This window comes from Pleurodeles waltl, chromosome 5, assembly GCF_031143425.1.
Source record: "Pleurodeles waltl isolate 20211129_DDA chromosome 5, aPleWal1.hap1.20221129, whole genome shotgun sequence".
NCBI classification, from domain to species: Eukaryota; Metazoa; Chordata; class Amphibia; order Caudata; family Salamandridae; genus Pleurodeles; species Pleurodeles waltl.
In genome coordinates this window covers 1,685,804,623-1,685,817,526 of record NC_090444.1, presented here as the reverse complement: position 1 = coordinate 1,685,817,526, position 12,904 = coordinate 1,685,804,623, and the positions used below count along the sequence as shown (strand labels likewise).

The 12,904-nt window shown below is 42.9% G+C and overlaps 1 protein-coding gene across 4 annotated transcripts in view; it reads right to left on the bottom strand.

The window, feature by feature from the left end:
• The window catches only part of KLHL29 (kelch like family member 29), a 1,044,731-nt gene that overhangs the window by 655,486 nt on the left and 376,341 nt on the right, over positions 1 to 12,904 (bottom strand). Inside the window, exon 1 of one of the 4 annotated variants that reach the window (XM_069236013.1) lies at positions 1,205 to 1,387. The exons of the other annotated variants lie outside the window; for them this stretch is intronic. The gene's annotated coding sequence lies outside the window, so the exon portion shown is untranslated. Of the gene's footprint in view, positions 1 to 1,204; positions 1,388 to 12,904 lie in introns of those variants that run through there. 4 annotated transcript variants of the gene reach the window in all.

The window sequence follows — 12,904 nt, the reverse complement described above, 5'->3', positions numbered from 1 at the left end:
TTCATTTAAAAGTTAATCATGTAAATATGTTTGGAGCCAATTTGAAGGTATCTGATAAATTAGGGTATTTTAATTGCATGGGAAAGCAGCAGAGATAGAAATGCCGAAGCCCTTTCAACATTGGTTTAAACGCTTAGGAGGTTTACATGTTTCTTTTTTACCGTGTGTGTGGGTTTAAGTCTATTCTGATCGTGTGCGTTTTTTAACTAGCGTATTTTTATTTCTTGGCTACTTGCGTGCGTCTCCCTTGATGACTTCACCGTGCTTTTGGTTCCTGGAATTTCGCTGGATTTCTAAAATGCCCAGCAGGTGGACTAGATGAGCCGCTTTTCAACAGCTCAACTTGTTTTGCTTCACTAGTAAGTATTAACGGCAGATGTGTGTGCTTTTGACCGTGAACATATAAAAAGTACATTTACATTGAAGTGGATGTACTTTCTCTATTCAGAAGTTTCTGCAAGATTTTATTGTATTCCCTGGCTATATTCGTATGTTTTCAACTCATCCAACAATGTCTTGAGCATTTAGTTTCAGGTTTACCACCATGAGGAATTGTTTCGGCCTGGGGACTTTCATTGGTTGAGATAATCACACACCACTGCCACACCCTCTCCTACTGAAACCTTTTCACTGGTTGAGATCACACCACTGCCACACCCTCTTTTTGAAACCTCGTAGAAATAAGCACTCTACGTCCAATGCAAAGGCAAATGGTAGGCCAAAAGGGATCTCACACCACTTAACCAATAGGTAAAAACACTCTCTCAACTCCGGCAGTAGGGTTAGTAACAGGAGCTCCTCACTCCATTAGGAAAACTGTATCCTGTCCAGGAGCACCACTGACTGAGCACTTTTCACCTGGAAACCGAAAGTTGTTGACTCTATTCTAGGCAAGTCAAGTACAGAGCCAGGACACCCTGATGAGGTTAGATGAGGTTAGCCGTGTGCCATATAAAATTCTTAATCAATTGCAATCAATCTCCAGGTGGAATACTGGGCACAAATATGCAGGAATCACTGAAAAAAACATTGTTTCTTGTGTATTAGTTCCCAGAGTCCCATAATCAGAAGTATTTCCCTGCCTCCAGACGTACTGACTTCTCACACATCCGTACATGGAGAGCACCAGGTAGAAGAGCACCAGAACTGTGAAAAGCACCTTATTTTATATTATGTTATGCAAATTTGTAGAGCGCACTATCACCTGGAAGGGTATCCTGGCGCTGAACAGGTGTGAGTCTAGCCACACACCTGGGACTGAGTGGGACAACTGGAAAATCCAGGTTTTCAGCTTTTTGAGGAATTCAAGAAGTGAGGAGGAGGCACTAATGTTAGAGGTAGGTCGTTCCACACGTTCATAGCAATGTAGGAGGTGGCTCGACCACCAGATCTGGTTTTGTGTATGTGTGGGATGTGTGTAACTAGGTGTCCGGATGAACGAAAGTATCTGGAAGGTTGGTGAAATCTGATACAATTGTTGAGGTATGCTGGGCCAGTGTTATTTAATCCTAGCCCTGTTGACCACCAAGTAGAGTCCTGCGGTGATGTGGTCTACTCAAAGATCACGATTTCAGCCTTGTTGGTGTTCAGCTTTAGACAGTTAGTCTTCATTCAGGAGGTGATTTCAGCCAGGCTGGCACTGAACTTTGTCTGTCTATCGAGTGTCTTGTCTGCAAGGGAGAGAATGGGTTGCGTGTCGTCGGCATAGGAGAGGACATTGATGTTGTGAGAGTAGATGACTGTTGCTAAAGAGACCATGTAAGCGTTGAAGAGGGTCGGGCTCAGGCAGCATCCTTGCAAAACGCTGCAGATGAGATCAAGAGGGTCAGAGGTGCACGGTGCCAGGCTGACTGACTGGGTCCTTCCAGTAGGGAAAGAGCAGACCCATCAGGGTCCTTGGATTCTGATGGGGTGGGAGATTATGTCAAATTCTGCAGAAAGATCCAGGTGGATGAGGACAGCAGTGTTTCCTTTGCCCAGAGTCATGCAGATGCCATCCCTGGCAGTGATGAAGGCAGTTTCCGTGCTATGGTTGGGTCTGAAACCAGACTGAGTGGTATCAAGAAGTTGGTGGCCACTAAGGCATTCAGTGAGGTGTCTGTTGATGACTTTATCTGATACCCTCTCTAAGAATGGTAGCAGGGAGATCATTCTGTAGTTGGCTAACACTGAAGGGTCCAAAGAGGTTTGCTTCAGAAATGGGAGGACAATTAGATGATGTCGCTGGGAATCTATCCGAGAAGGTCACGGAAGAGATGGAGGCATCCTGAATGGGTATGAGCATGGGTTGATGGGTTGTAGTCCACTGGAGTAGGTCAATGAGTGCATGGAATTCATGGTGGTGAAGGTTTTGTCTGGGGTGATGATGGGTAATGTGGCTAGCACTGGTTCTTTGGCTAAGATAGGAAGGCATTTTGCAAGGTCTGTAGGGTGCAGTTGTAGGTTGAATTTGTTGTAAACAGTGCTTATTTTGTTGCAGAAAAATTGAGAGAGACTGTTGCAGAGATCCTGCAAGGAGGGGATCCAGTTGGAGGTGGCCACTGATAAGGTGAAATCTTTCACAATGGCCTAGATTTATTTGCTTCTGTTATTGCTGGCATCGATGCGGTCTGCCAAAGCGGTGTGTTTGGTGGTCTGGATGATTTGGTGATCGCGTCTTAGGGTGGACTTGAACATGCTCCTGTATGCATTGTTCCAGCTGGAAGAGAACAGTAAACCAGTGTCAACTTGAAGATGCCATTGTTTTAAAAGAACACATGTACTATTTCATAGGATATTTTCACAGGCAACACTGCCGATTCTTCTGTTGCCACATTTTCCAGACAGCAACAATTATTTGACTGGCATATTACAAGACAGGGAAAGGGCTCTAACGAGTTGTACTAACATCTCAAAATCACAGTCTTACACCACTAGTGGAATCTATTTCTGGCCATGGAATTCGTAATGATTCAGGGATTTGAAAGCCTTCGCGATTAAAGAAAAGCATTTGTCTTTCTAGAACTCTACCTACACTGGGCAATTACAGCGTAGAGAAAGCCTTGCAGGAACGCCCTGTCTCGGCACAGTACCTGCGTGAAAAAAAAAACAATTCCCTCTAAATATTAACATATTTAACATAATGACAGATTTAAGTCCTTTGAGAGAACATTATTCATGAAGGCATGTTTGTGAAGAATCCGACTCCATGGTTCTTTCAGCAGATGGAATTTGAATAAATGAATTTAAACTACATTTATTTCACTGCGACTGAAGCACGGACTTTCAACCATTTAATTCTCTGGCATAGCTTATCTTTGTAAAGTCCTACAAAACCTAATAATTGTAAAGGGCCAAAAGACGAGCAACTTTGGATTAGTGATACAATAACTAGTTTCCCATTTTGTAAAATAAAACTAGAAATGCTGATACTTTGAAGAGACATAATCCCCAATAGAATCACAATTTACAGCAAAAGGAGACTTATCATTGACACTCTTGTACTTGCACTCTGCAAGAAAGAAAGCATAGGCTGTCCTAGGTTGTCTTTCTGCAGCAGACTGACTATTATGCTCAAGTGAAATGTTGAATTTGACAGATGCAGCTTACATTGCCCAATTACAGTGCCATGTTTGGAGGTCAAAAGGTCAAGTAGCCGGTGCAAAAGTGTCAGCAGCAAGCCCAACATCATCACTCGTCATCCTGCAGGAACTCCAGCGCGCTGCCATCACCCCAACATATAACTTGTCAATCAATTTATTAGTCCTAGGGCGAATGCACTGGGTTATTTGAGAATTTTATAAAGGTCCAGTCTTTGCCACTTTTCAGCATACAAAAGTCCTTAAGTTACACAGGGTACATTGTCATACCTCCTATTAGGCAAGGTGGGAACACATGTACACAAAACTATGGTTTGTTTCCTCAGACCCTCAGCTAGTGGTATTTTGGTGGCCAATACGTAATCCATGGGAGATGGGGTAGTTTCTTCTAAGAGGAAGGTGATCCAAACGCAGTCTTCATGCGGGAATCAAAAAAACAAAAAAACACTTCAGGGGTTGTGTTTCGGAAAGTGCTCCGGGGGCACAATTGGCCTTTCCTCCTACTTCTTGTATTTGTGGGGTGGTTGGGTATTATAGAAGGGACTCTGGATGCTTGTGTGGCTCCTTCTAGAATATGTAATGGCCCAGCAAAAATGCCCACCCCTGGGATATAGCTGTTTGCTGTGGCTTGGCTGCAGCTGTGCAGCTGCAGCCAAGCCACAGCAAACACTTTGAACAGGTCCCGCTGTCAAAAACCAAAGCTTTCATCTCTGTCCCCTGCACACTTGCAGGGAACAGAGGTGAAATGCTTCAGCAAGCAGGGAGCTGCTGTTAAAAGCAGCGTCTTGCTTGCTGGAGCAATGGCACCGCAAGGTAGGCCTTGAGGCTTACCCTGCAGTGCCAGATAGCTGTAAAGGGCATTTTGCTAAATTTAAAAATAAATAAATAAATATGTAGGGACTGCGGGGGAGCCCTTGAAGCTACCTCATGGTCCCAGAAAACCCTCATAAAGGGCTAAAAAAATGATGCCAAAAAAAGCAATAGCTAAGTGTGAACTAGTGCCCTAAGTTAACTATAACGCACGCCCTCGTCATGCACTGCTAATTACTCCGCAAATTACGTTACTCATGGCATCTTTGATAACATCATTGATAATATTAATGTAATATTTGCATTAACAATTTTGGTGAAGAAACTGTGCATGGCAGGGGTGCGAGTTATAGTTGCCTTAGGGCATGAGTTATAGTTATTTGAGGTAACTAACTATAACTGGTGAATTTCTCTGGTTTTGTACATTTAAAATGTAAGCCTAACTATACAGTCCCAGTAACGTTTGTTTTTTTAGGTGAATTTCATTGTTATTTTAATTCTATTTCCTAAATATAACGGCCCTGTCACCTTCTTTTTTTTAAAAAGAATTGTGTATATATATATATATATATGCACACACTTTTTAACCCTCATTGGACCACTGTATCTATGTGCTATATTAACTATTGCCCCTAAGCTACCCCAACCCTATTTATGATCTGTAATGTGCATGTTTGAATGTTACATCCTTCCTACTACATTGCCTACACTGCATCATGACTTAATATTTCGTTTTCGATGATATATCATTTTACGTTTGTGTTATCCTTTATGTTAATTAAATACCCCTTACCTTCTTTATTTCCTCCTTCTATGTGCTTGTTCTGGTACGCATCATGTTTATTATAGTGCCGAGTGTCGTTGAACTTAGTCAAAGTGTTTTAAGGTCTTAGAATGAGGGTTCTTTTGGAGGACATTGGGACTGTTTCACTTGCGTTCGTACATGCAAGGTCCCTATGATGGTGCTGCAAAATAAAAATGCGTTTGACACACCATTTATTCACACCTGTAAAATAAATGTGTTTCAATAACGAGACCAGGTATGTATGGAGGAAAACATTCTTTTTATTTAAGCACGATTGTGAATAATGCCATATTTTGCTGCACTGGCTATCAACATACTTAACGTCTGTTCTTGACAAAGTTTACTTTATTTATTGCTAAATCCTGACCGTTTTTGTGGTCGAACCAATAATTTCAGCTGAGGTCAGGACATCTTTTAAGGGTTTATGCAGTGGGGAATCCTATGTCCTGAAGTACACGGTAAGTGTGCCCTAATGCTGCAGGATTAGTAATGAAAAGGCAGGGGCCAGCACTCAAACTTTGTGACTTCCTAATGGACAAGAACGGAGTGCAAAATCACTATTTTTTAATGAAATTGGACGAGGGTTATGTGAAATTATGCAGAGTTTCTTGAAATTCGCTTGCCAACATCTCGAATGAAAATTGAACTTGAAGTCATAGCTAGCGTTCCGAAGTCATGGTAAAAAACTGTCTCCATGGATTTTTGCATGAACCAGTGTTCCACAATATTATTATTATATATATATATATATATATATATATATATATATATATATATATCAACCCTGAATTTCTATGCCTCGTCAGCGGTAGTAAGTAGCGCTATATACATTTTGCCCAGCCCTAGAAAAAAATGCACACGTCTTTTGTTTCATGGCTCCTCTCAGGTCTACGAGTTCTTGAGCACCTCTCAGGGTTGTCACTCTCAATCAGTTTCACATCACCTGTATTATAAGATTGTTGTTTAAACTTGGTACATTTCGGATCTCTCCCAGTGGCGCGTGGATACAATTAACCCGCTCACAGATTTGAATTGGTTTCCACCATCGCTTAGCTGGTAGAGGCAGGTTTCCATAGCAAGATAAAATGCTAATGTCATTGAAGAGGGCAGCTTCAGATGGGTCCTTTCAAGTTCCAGTGGGTTTGATAATGAGACCTTCTGCTGGTTTGGATGGTTGCACATTGCGCCACGGCTCTGCTCTCTGTTATACTTCATCTGTTATATATTAGCATCACTTATGCAGAAGCTTCCTTTGTCACGTCCATATTAATGGGCGCATATATATATTAGCCGAACCCCAGTGCACACGCACTTGAGCAGTGTGCAGCCAGGCCAGGCAATGGGTTTAAGCTCATAAATGTGTTTATTACTATTTCCATTGGAGTCACTTCTTTTCTGTTTAGGTTAATTGAGGGTCAAAACGCTTCAGGTAGCTGTTGGATTCAGTGTAGTGAAATTGATTGCATCACTCTGAGTAAAAAAGAAAGGTGATGGGGTTGGGTGGAACAGTGAGGGGAGGTGCAGATGACAGAAGCAGAGCTGTTCTGGCTGAAGTACTTTCACTACTGCGTACCGTAAGAGGCCTAAACGTGCTGTGGGGTAACAAAGCTTGAGTGGCCACTCTGCAAAAGTACATGGAAGGGGCTCTCCTCCCATCCCACCATCAATCAATCAATCAATCTGTCAATCATTTGTGAAGCACGCTACTCACCCGATAGGGTCTCAAGGTGCTGGGATTGGGAGGGTGCTACTGCTCGAATAGCTAGGTCTTGAGACGCTTCCTGAAGATCAGGAGGTCCTGGGTCAGACGTAGGTTGACAGGGAGGGAGTTCCAGGTCTTGGACTTTCGCTGAGGGGGCCCCCTGAAGCTCAGGGCTCCCCCCGCACTGTAGGGGCTGCAGGGGTTTCTGTTACACCACTGTATGCATGAAAGATTGTGAAAGGATGGAGCGAATGTGCGTCCTAGACCTGCCCTAAGCCATTGTTGTCCTTTGTAATGAGATAATATGCACTCACACCTCTTAACTCATCCATTCACAACTTCACAGCCGCTGGAACGAAACTTCTCATGGCATTTTTCAACTGTAACCCAAAGAAGTGTGATGCCCCACAGAAACAATTCCTAATTCCCACCATGATCTATATATTTATTTGTTAAGTTCAACATTTCATTCCTGGATACTGATGATATCAAATGGGAGGAGTGCAGCCCAATAAGTCAAGGCCTATTCTATTACTATGGATTGAACCCTTTTATAAAGGGCCAAAACGTGGTCATTTCCTGACTCCTGTTGTTCTGGCTGTTGAAATGTTGCTTACTCTTCCCTGAAATCGTAACTGGGCAACAGGCCTTAAAATTGAATGATTTAGGCGAATTCTCTTGTGATAGTCAGTGGCGCTAGCAAGTGACAATGTGGTACTGCTAGCCGTGTCCTGTAATGTGACCAGTCATACAGCACCTGAATCTCAAATTTATTTTGATGTTGGGTGGTTTCATGTCTCTGTCACGAATGTGCTTTGTGCCACAGCTAACACGCCAGGGCTCATGAACACCATGCATACCTGCGCAGAGATAATGCAAAACAACGCGACAGTGCTAGCCATGGTGCTCCATCTCACCAGCATGTCAATTCCAGCAGATCCCAAATGCTACAAAATGTCTTCTTCAGGCCTGCACATATACAAACATGTTTCGCCACCACGAACTCATGTCCATTTCCTACCAATAATAAATTAACTCCCTTCTGTGCACCACTTACACTTTGGGTTTAATTCCAAGCCTTAGAACTTGCATGGAGGGGCCAAAGCTAAAGGCTTAGTCTTTAGAGTTCAAGGAGCAGAGCATGTATGTTTTACCAGTCAAATGACTGGCCACCCTGCCTTGTGTTCGAAGGGTGGCTAGCCTTTATTCAGAAATGCCCCATCCGCCCACACTGTGTTTTCCCAGCAGTAGCCAGCAGCAAAGCTTTGAGCAGGGATGGAAAGAACTGGTGTAACTTGGACTTCTACGTTGCTGGATCTGAAATAGTGATAACATGCAGCATAGTCTCATCCTTCAAGTATTTATTTATCTGTGAGTAAGCACACAACATATAACTAGAAAAGAGATGCCCATTGTATATTCCTGACAGGATCAAAGGAATTTATTGAAAGATTACAATGCTTATTTAATTGCTGCCTTCATCCTCACTCATCTTCAGACTGGAGTAGGGCAGCTCACTCAACAGTACCTGCCATTTAGTGCATGGCCCAATGGTGTTTATAGAGTAATCACTTTTGGGTTGGTCTTCAGCTCCTGTTATAGGTTGTAGCACAGTTGACTGTCATGCTCCAATTGATCCCTTCTGTACTGCTCAATGCTTTTTCAATTCCCCCCTACCTGAGTATGCACATTCACACACACACAGCATCCCCAAAATGATTTATTTAGGGAGATCATAGCCATATTTAATACTACTGCAAGAACACAAACTTCGCATAAAAAATGTAATCAGTGCTATTAGTACTCTACTCAAGCCTAGCATACTGTATGAAGTTCGCTGTGCTCTCTCTAGTGATGGCCAAACTAACTCGGTGTAGTCAAGCAACAACCCATTCTAAAACCACATTGAAGGAATGAGTTGGAGGATAAGTTCCCTAGCTGATACCCAATGTTGACCAATTAGTCTCTAGTTATCGCTGCCATAAACGCTGGCAAGCAACATACATCCACTCCTAAAAACGCTCCAGGTATACATTTTATTTTTTATTTTGATGAACTTAAAACCGTCTTTATGTTAAATGTTTCATACATCTTACAAGTTGTGTTTTTTCAAAAAACTGAACAAGGTGGCTGACTTGATACTGATGGAATTCTCAAAGTATGTGTTTAACTCGCTCTCTTTACCTCTGACTCATGAACACGGTGGAGGGTCATTTGATAAATATAGTTTCACGCTGTTGTAAGTTCTAATAATTTTAATGGATAAAAATAACCAGTGGTACCCGTGAACACTTGAGGAAGGGTATCTTGCTTGTCTGAAACAATGATGTTGATAGGGCGTGAATATATTTGTGCTGTCCTGAACAGCCAGTAGAGTAGACTAAACCTAATATGGAATGCTTGTGTATTGACTAGTGTCAAATTTAATGTGGACTGTTTGCCAACACATAGTTGAGGAATTATGACACTCATGAAATGGGTGTTTTATTATGAAATCACAGAATGTTTTACAGCCACATGTTTTTTGTATACATTTGTAAATAACACTGGTGTACTTTAAGTTCACTTATTCACTTTTCACTGCACAGTCACTTTGTAGGAGCACCTCATTCTCATTTTTAATAGATTTTTATCATAACTTGATTTAAGTTTGTTCTTGATGTGTAATATTTTACCTTGCAAATTAATTAGAAAGGAATTTGATTTTCATAATAAAAAGAAGAATTTTCCAAATAAAATCAATCTATAAAAACTTGACCTTCTGGGAGGGTGTACTCTTAAAAAATAGTTTTTGTTTTTTTAACTGTTCGCACTTTATTTATTTATTTGTAAATGCATCCCATTTTCATTTAAAGGAAGTGGGCTGCATTTAAAAAAAAATTAAAAAAAGATTGCTTCATTTAAAGGTGATCACAGACATGGTGGTCTGCTGACCCCAGTAGGCCACTATGCCTGCAATAGCAGCGAATTGTAGCGGGCCGCAATGTATGTACAACCTACCTATATAATATTTGTGAGGTAGATCAAATTGTACATGAGATAAATCGAATTGTGACCCTCAACGATTCGGTATTTTGTGAACTGACCTGTTAATACATCGGTCCGTTTGCAAGATACCATTGGATTCACTAAATTTTGGTGCGCAAATTGCAACCACTTTTAGTGGATCCGGTGTACGTACTTCTGGCCCAGGTGGCTAAAACTGCCTGAACCTAAAGAAATCCGAGTTCATCACCACTACTAGGAAAGGGGTCCACTAATAATCTGTGGAGCAAGTGATCTATTTCAAAATCAAGTGCACATTCTATACCATGTTTGAGAGGAATCAGCTAGAAGATATGAGATGTTATCAATGTTTACTCCTGGCTGAAAATCAGGCTCTGAAAGCTGAACCTCAAGTTCAGTCAGTATAGGCTGATGAGCAGAAACATCAGACAACTGCACTCAAACCTCTAAATACAATTGACCTCACAACTGAGGCATCATCTAGCCAAAATTGCCTATTAGGTGCACTCTCCGGTTTGCACCATGGCAAAGCCAAAGCCTTGAGTAGTTGTACCCTCTACCTGCTAGGAAATTGCAGTAAAAAATTCACTGTCCTCTGTACAGGTGCAAATTCTGACAGTTTGTGTCTGATCTGAGAATAGTGCATAAGTGAAAAAAAAGGACGTAATTTGAAGAATCAGCTCTCGCTCTCACTGGAGACGAACCGGCCTCACATTCCGGATGGAGGGAGAGCATTGATTTCCTCACAAACAGGTGCAGTGTGCTGCTGCACATGCCTGCAGGGGGTCCCCGGGACCCAAGTGAACCACTTCCAAGGAGCACCTTCAGGTAGGGGTGCCCTAATAGTATGTGACCTATTGGTATGCTTCCTGCTGGCTTCTTTGCTACTGTGTCTTTGTACAACACAGTATGAGTTCAATGGCAATGGGTTATCAGGTGTCAGTCCCCAGGGCCAGGGACTTGGCAAGAGTTGTCAAAGCTCCCGCCAAGTCAGAACAAACAGCTATGTCCTGGGGTGGGCACCCCGGCACATAGCAGGAGCCAGCCCTGGGGGGGGGGGGGTGGCGGTCCCTAGGGTCATTATTAGCTTCACAAGGGGGGGGCACGTGGCCCCCCTCGATCCTTAAACAGCCCTGGGGCGGTGGCAGTCTTCATGGCATGAAGTCCGCAACAGACCCCCTTTCTCATATTATTTAGGCCCCGTGGAGGTAGCGGCCCCCGGGGGAGCTGTACGGGCATCCCCCCTTAATAAAAATAAACTCTTTTGCTCCAGGGACTTGGTGGTCCCTGGGGTGGGCCCCCTCTTGCATACCTGTTCAATAAAGCCTTGGGGTGGTCCCTGAGGCTCCAAGAGCCTGTGCACCCCCTTTTTTTTTTAAATAATGCCACTGGGACCTTGGCTACCCGAGGGCTTTTCCCAAAACAAACATGGGAGCCCGCGCTTGTTATTTTTTTGTTGTTTGTTTTTTGTTTTATATTTTGGCCAGATCCTCCATGACCCTCAGTGAAAATTAAAATAAAATAAAAAAATATATATTTTGCACCGGTGAGGTCCCTCTGGACCCCAGCAGCAGAACTAATGGGTTAGGGCGTCCCTGGCCCCTTTTCTTTTTTTTTTTTTTTTTCAGGGACTCAGCTGAAGCAGAGTCCCAAGATGGCTGCCAACACATCCTGGTTTATGTGTTGGCACCCAATCAGATCTCGGTACAAGATCAGGAGGGTTTGTGGAGCCTTGGCATCACTTGTTATCAAATTTGAATTTCCTTTAATCTATCAAAAACTACTGAACAGATTTTCACCAAGTAACAAAAACTGTACTTTCTGGACCAAGAGCTTTCTGCCAAATTTGGTGTAATTCTATTCAGCGGTTCGGCAGCTCAAGTGAGTGTCAAATGTATGGGGGAAATTTTGTGAAGATTCCTCAACCGGCACCAAAAATAGGCAAGTAAAAAACATTTTCTATAGAAACTAGGTCCTAACTATAATTACCTAGTTGTGACCGCCACTAGGTAGTGATATATATATATATATATATATATATATATATATATATATGTATGTGAAATTGGGTCTCTAGTTGGCAGTAGTATGTACCCTATTCAAGTAGGGACCCCAATCCTAGCCAGGGTAAGTCAGATACACAAGCTAGATTAACCTGGGCTCCTCCTCTGGTAGCTTTGCACCGAGCAGTCAGGCTTAACGGAAGAGGTAATGTGTAACATACTTGTGCAATGCTTAGTTACAGTAACACAGTAAAAAGACACCACAAAGACATCACAGGAGTATAGAAAAATGTATAGTCTTCATCTGTTTAAAATCAGACCAATATGATAAAAATTCAATCAGTATTTCAGCGTTATGTAAGTTAAAAAGGATTAGCTCGCTCTCTGGGGAAAGCCCAGTACTTGATAAAAGTTGAAGGCTCTCCTGCTTAGGGAGTTTTAGCAATGTCTTCTCTCTCAGAGGGAACCCCACAAAGTTGGTGTAGGTGCAGTCTTTGGACCGAAAGAAAGGAAAATCCACGGCGACTCAAACTCCCCTTGTCTATACAATTAAGGTCCCTTGAGACCAGTGCTGGGCAACAAAGCAACAAAACAACATTCCAAGATCTGGGCACAGCTTCACTAGTGGTATGGGCCTTCTGGGACTGAGCAGGCCGCACCACTCCTCCTAGCACGTACCTTGTTGGCATTGGGTGGTTGCGGACAGTAGTCCTCGACCCTGGTGCTGATCTAAGCACATGGAGGGGGGGAACTTAGGCTACCTCAGGCGGCTTGGACCGGGCTCGTGCAGGCAGGTTCTTTTTCAGTGGCAGGGCCCCTCCCACAGTCGGCTTCATGAAGGCTTTGGTGTTCCTAGGCAACACTCGGATCTAAAAACAGGGGTTTTGCTTAAGTCAGAAAAGGCAGGAGTGCTTCAACACGGGCTGAGGAGAATTGCCTGGGCAGCGCGCTGCATGTGCCGGGTGCACAAATCGAGTACTGCCCCGCAGTCCATGGGAAG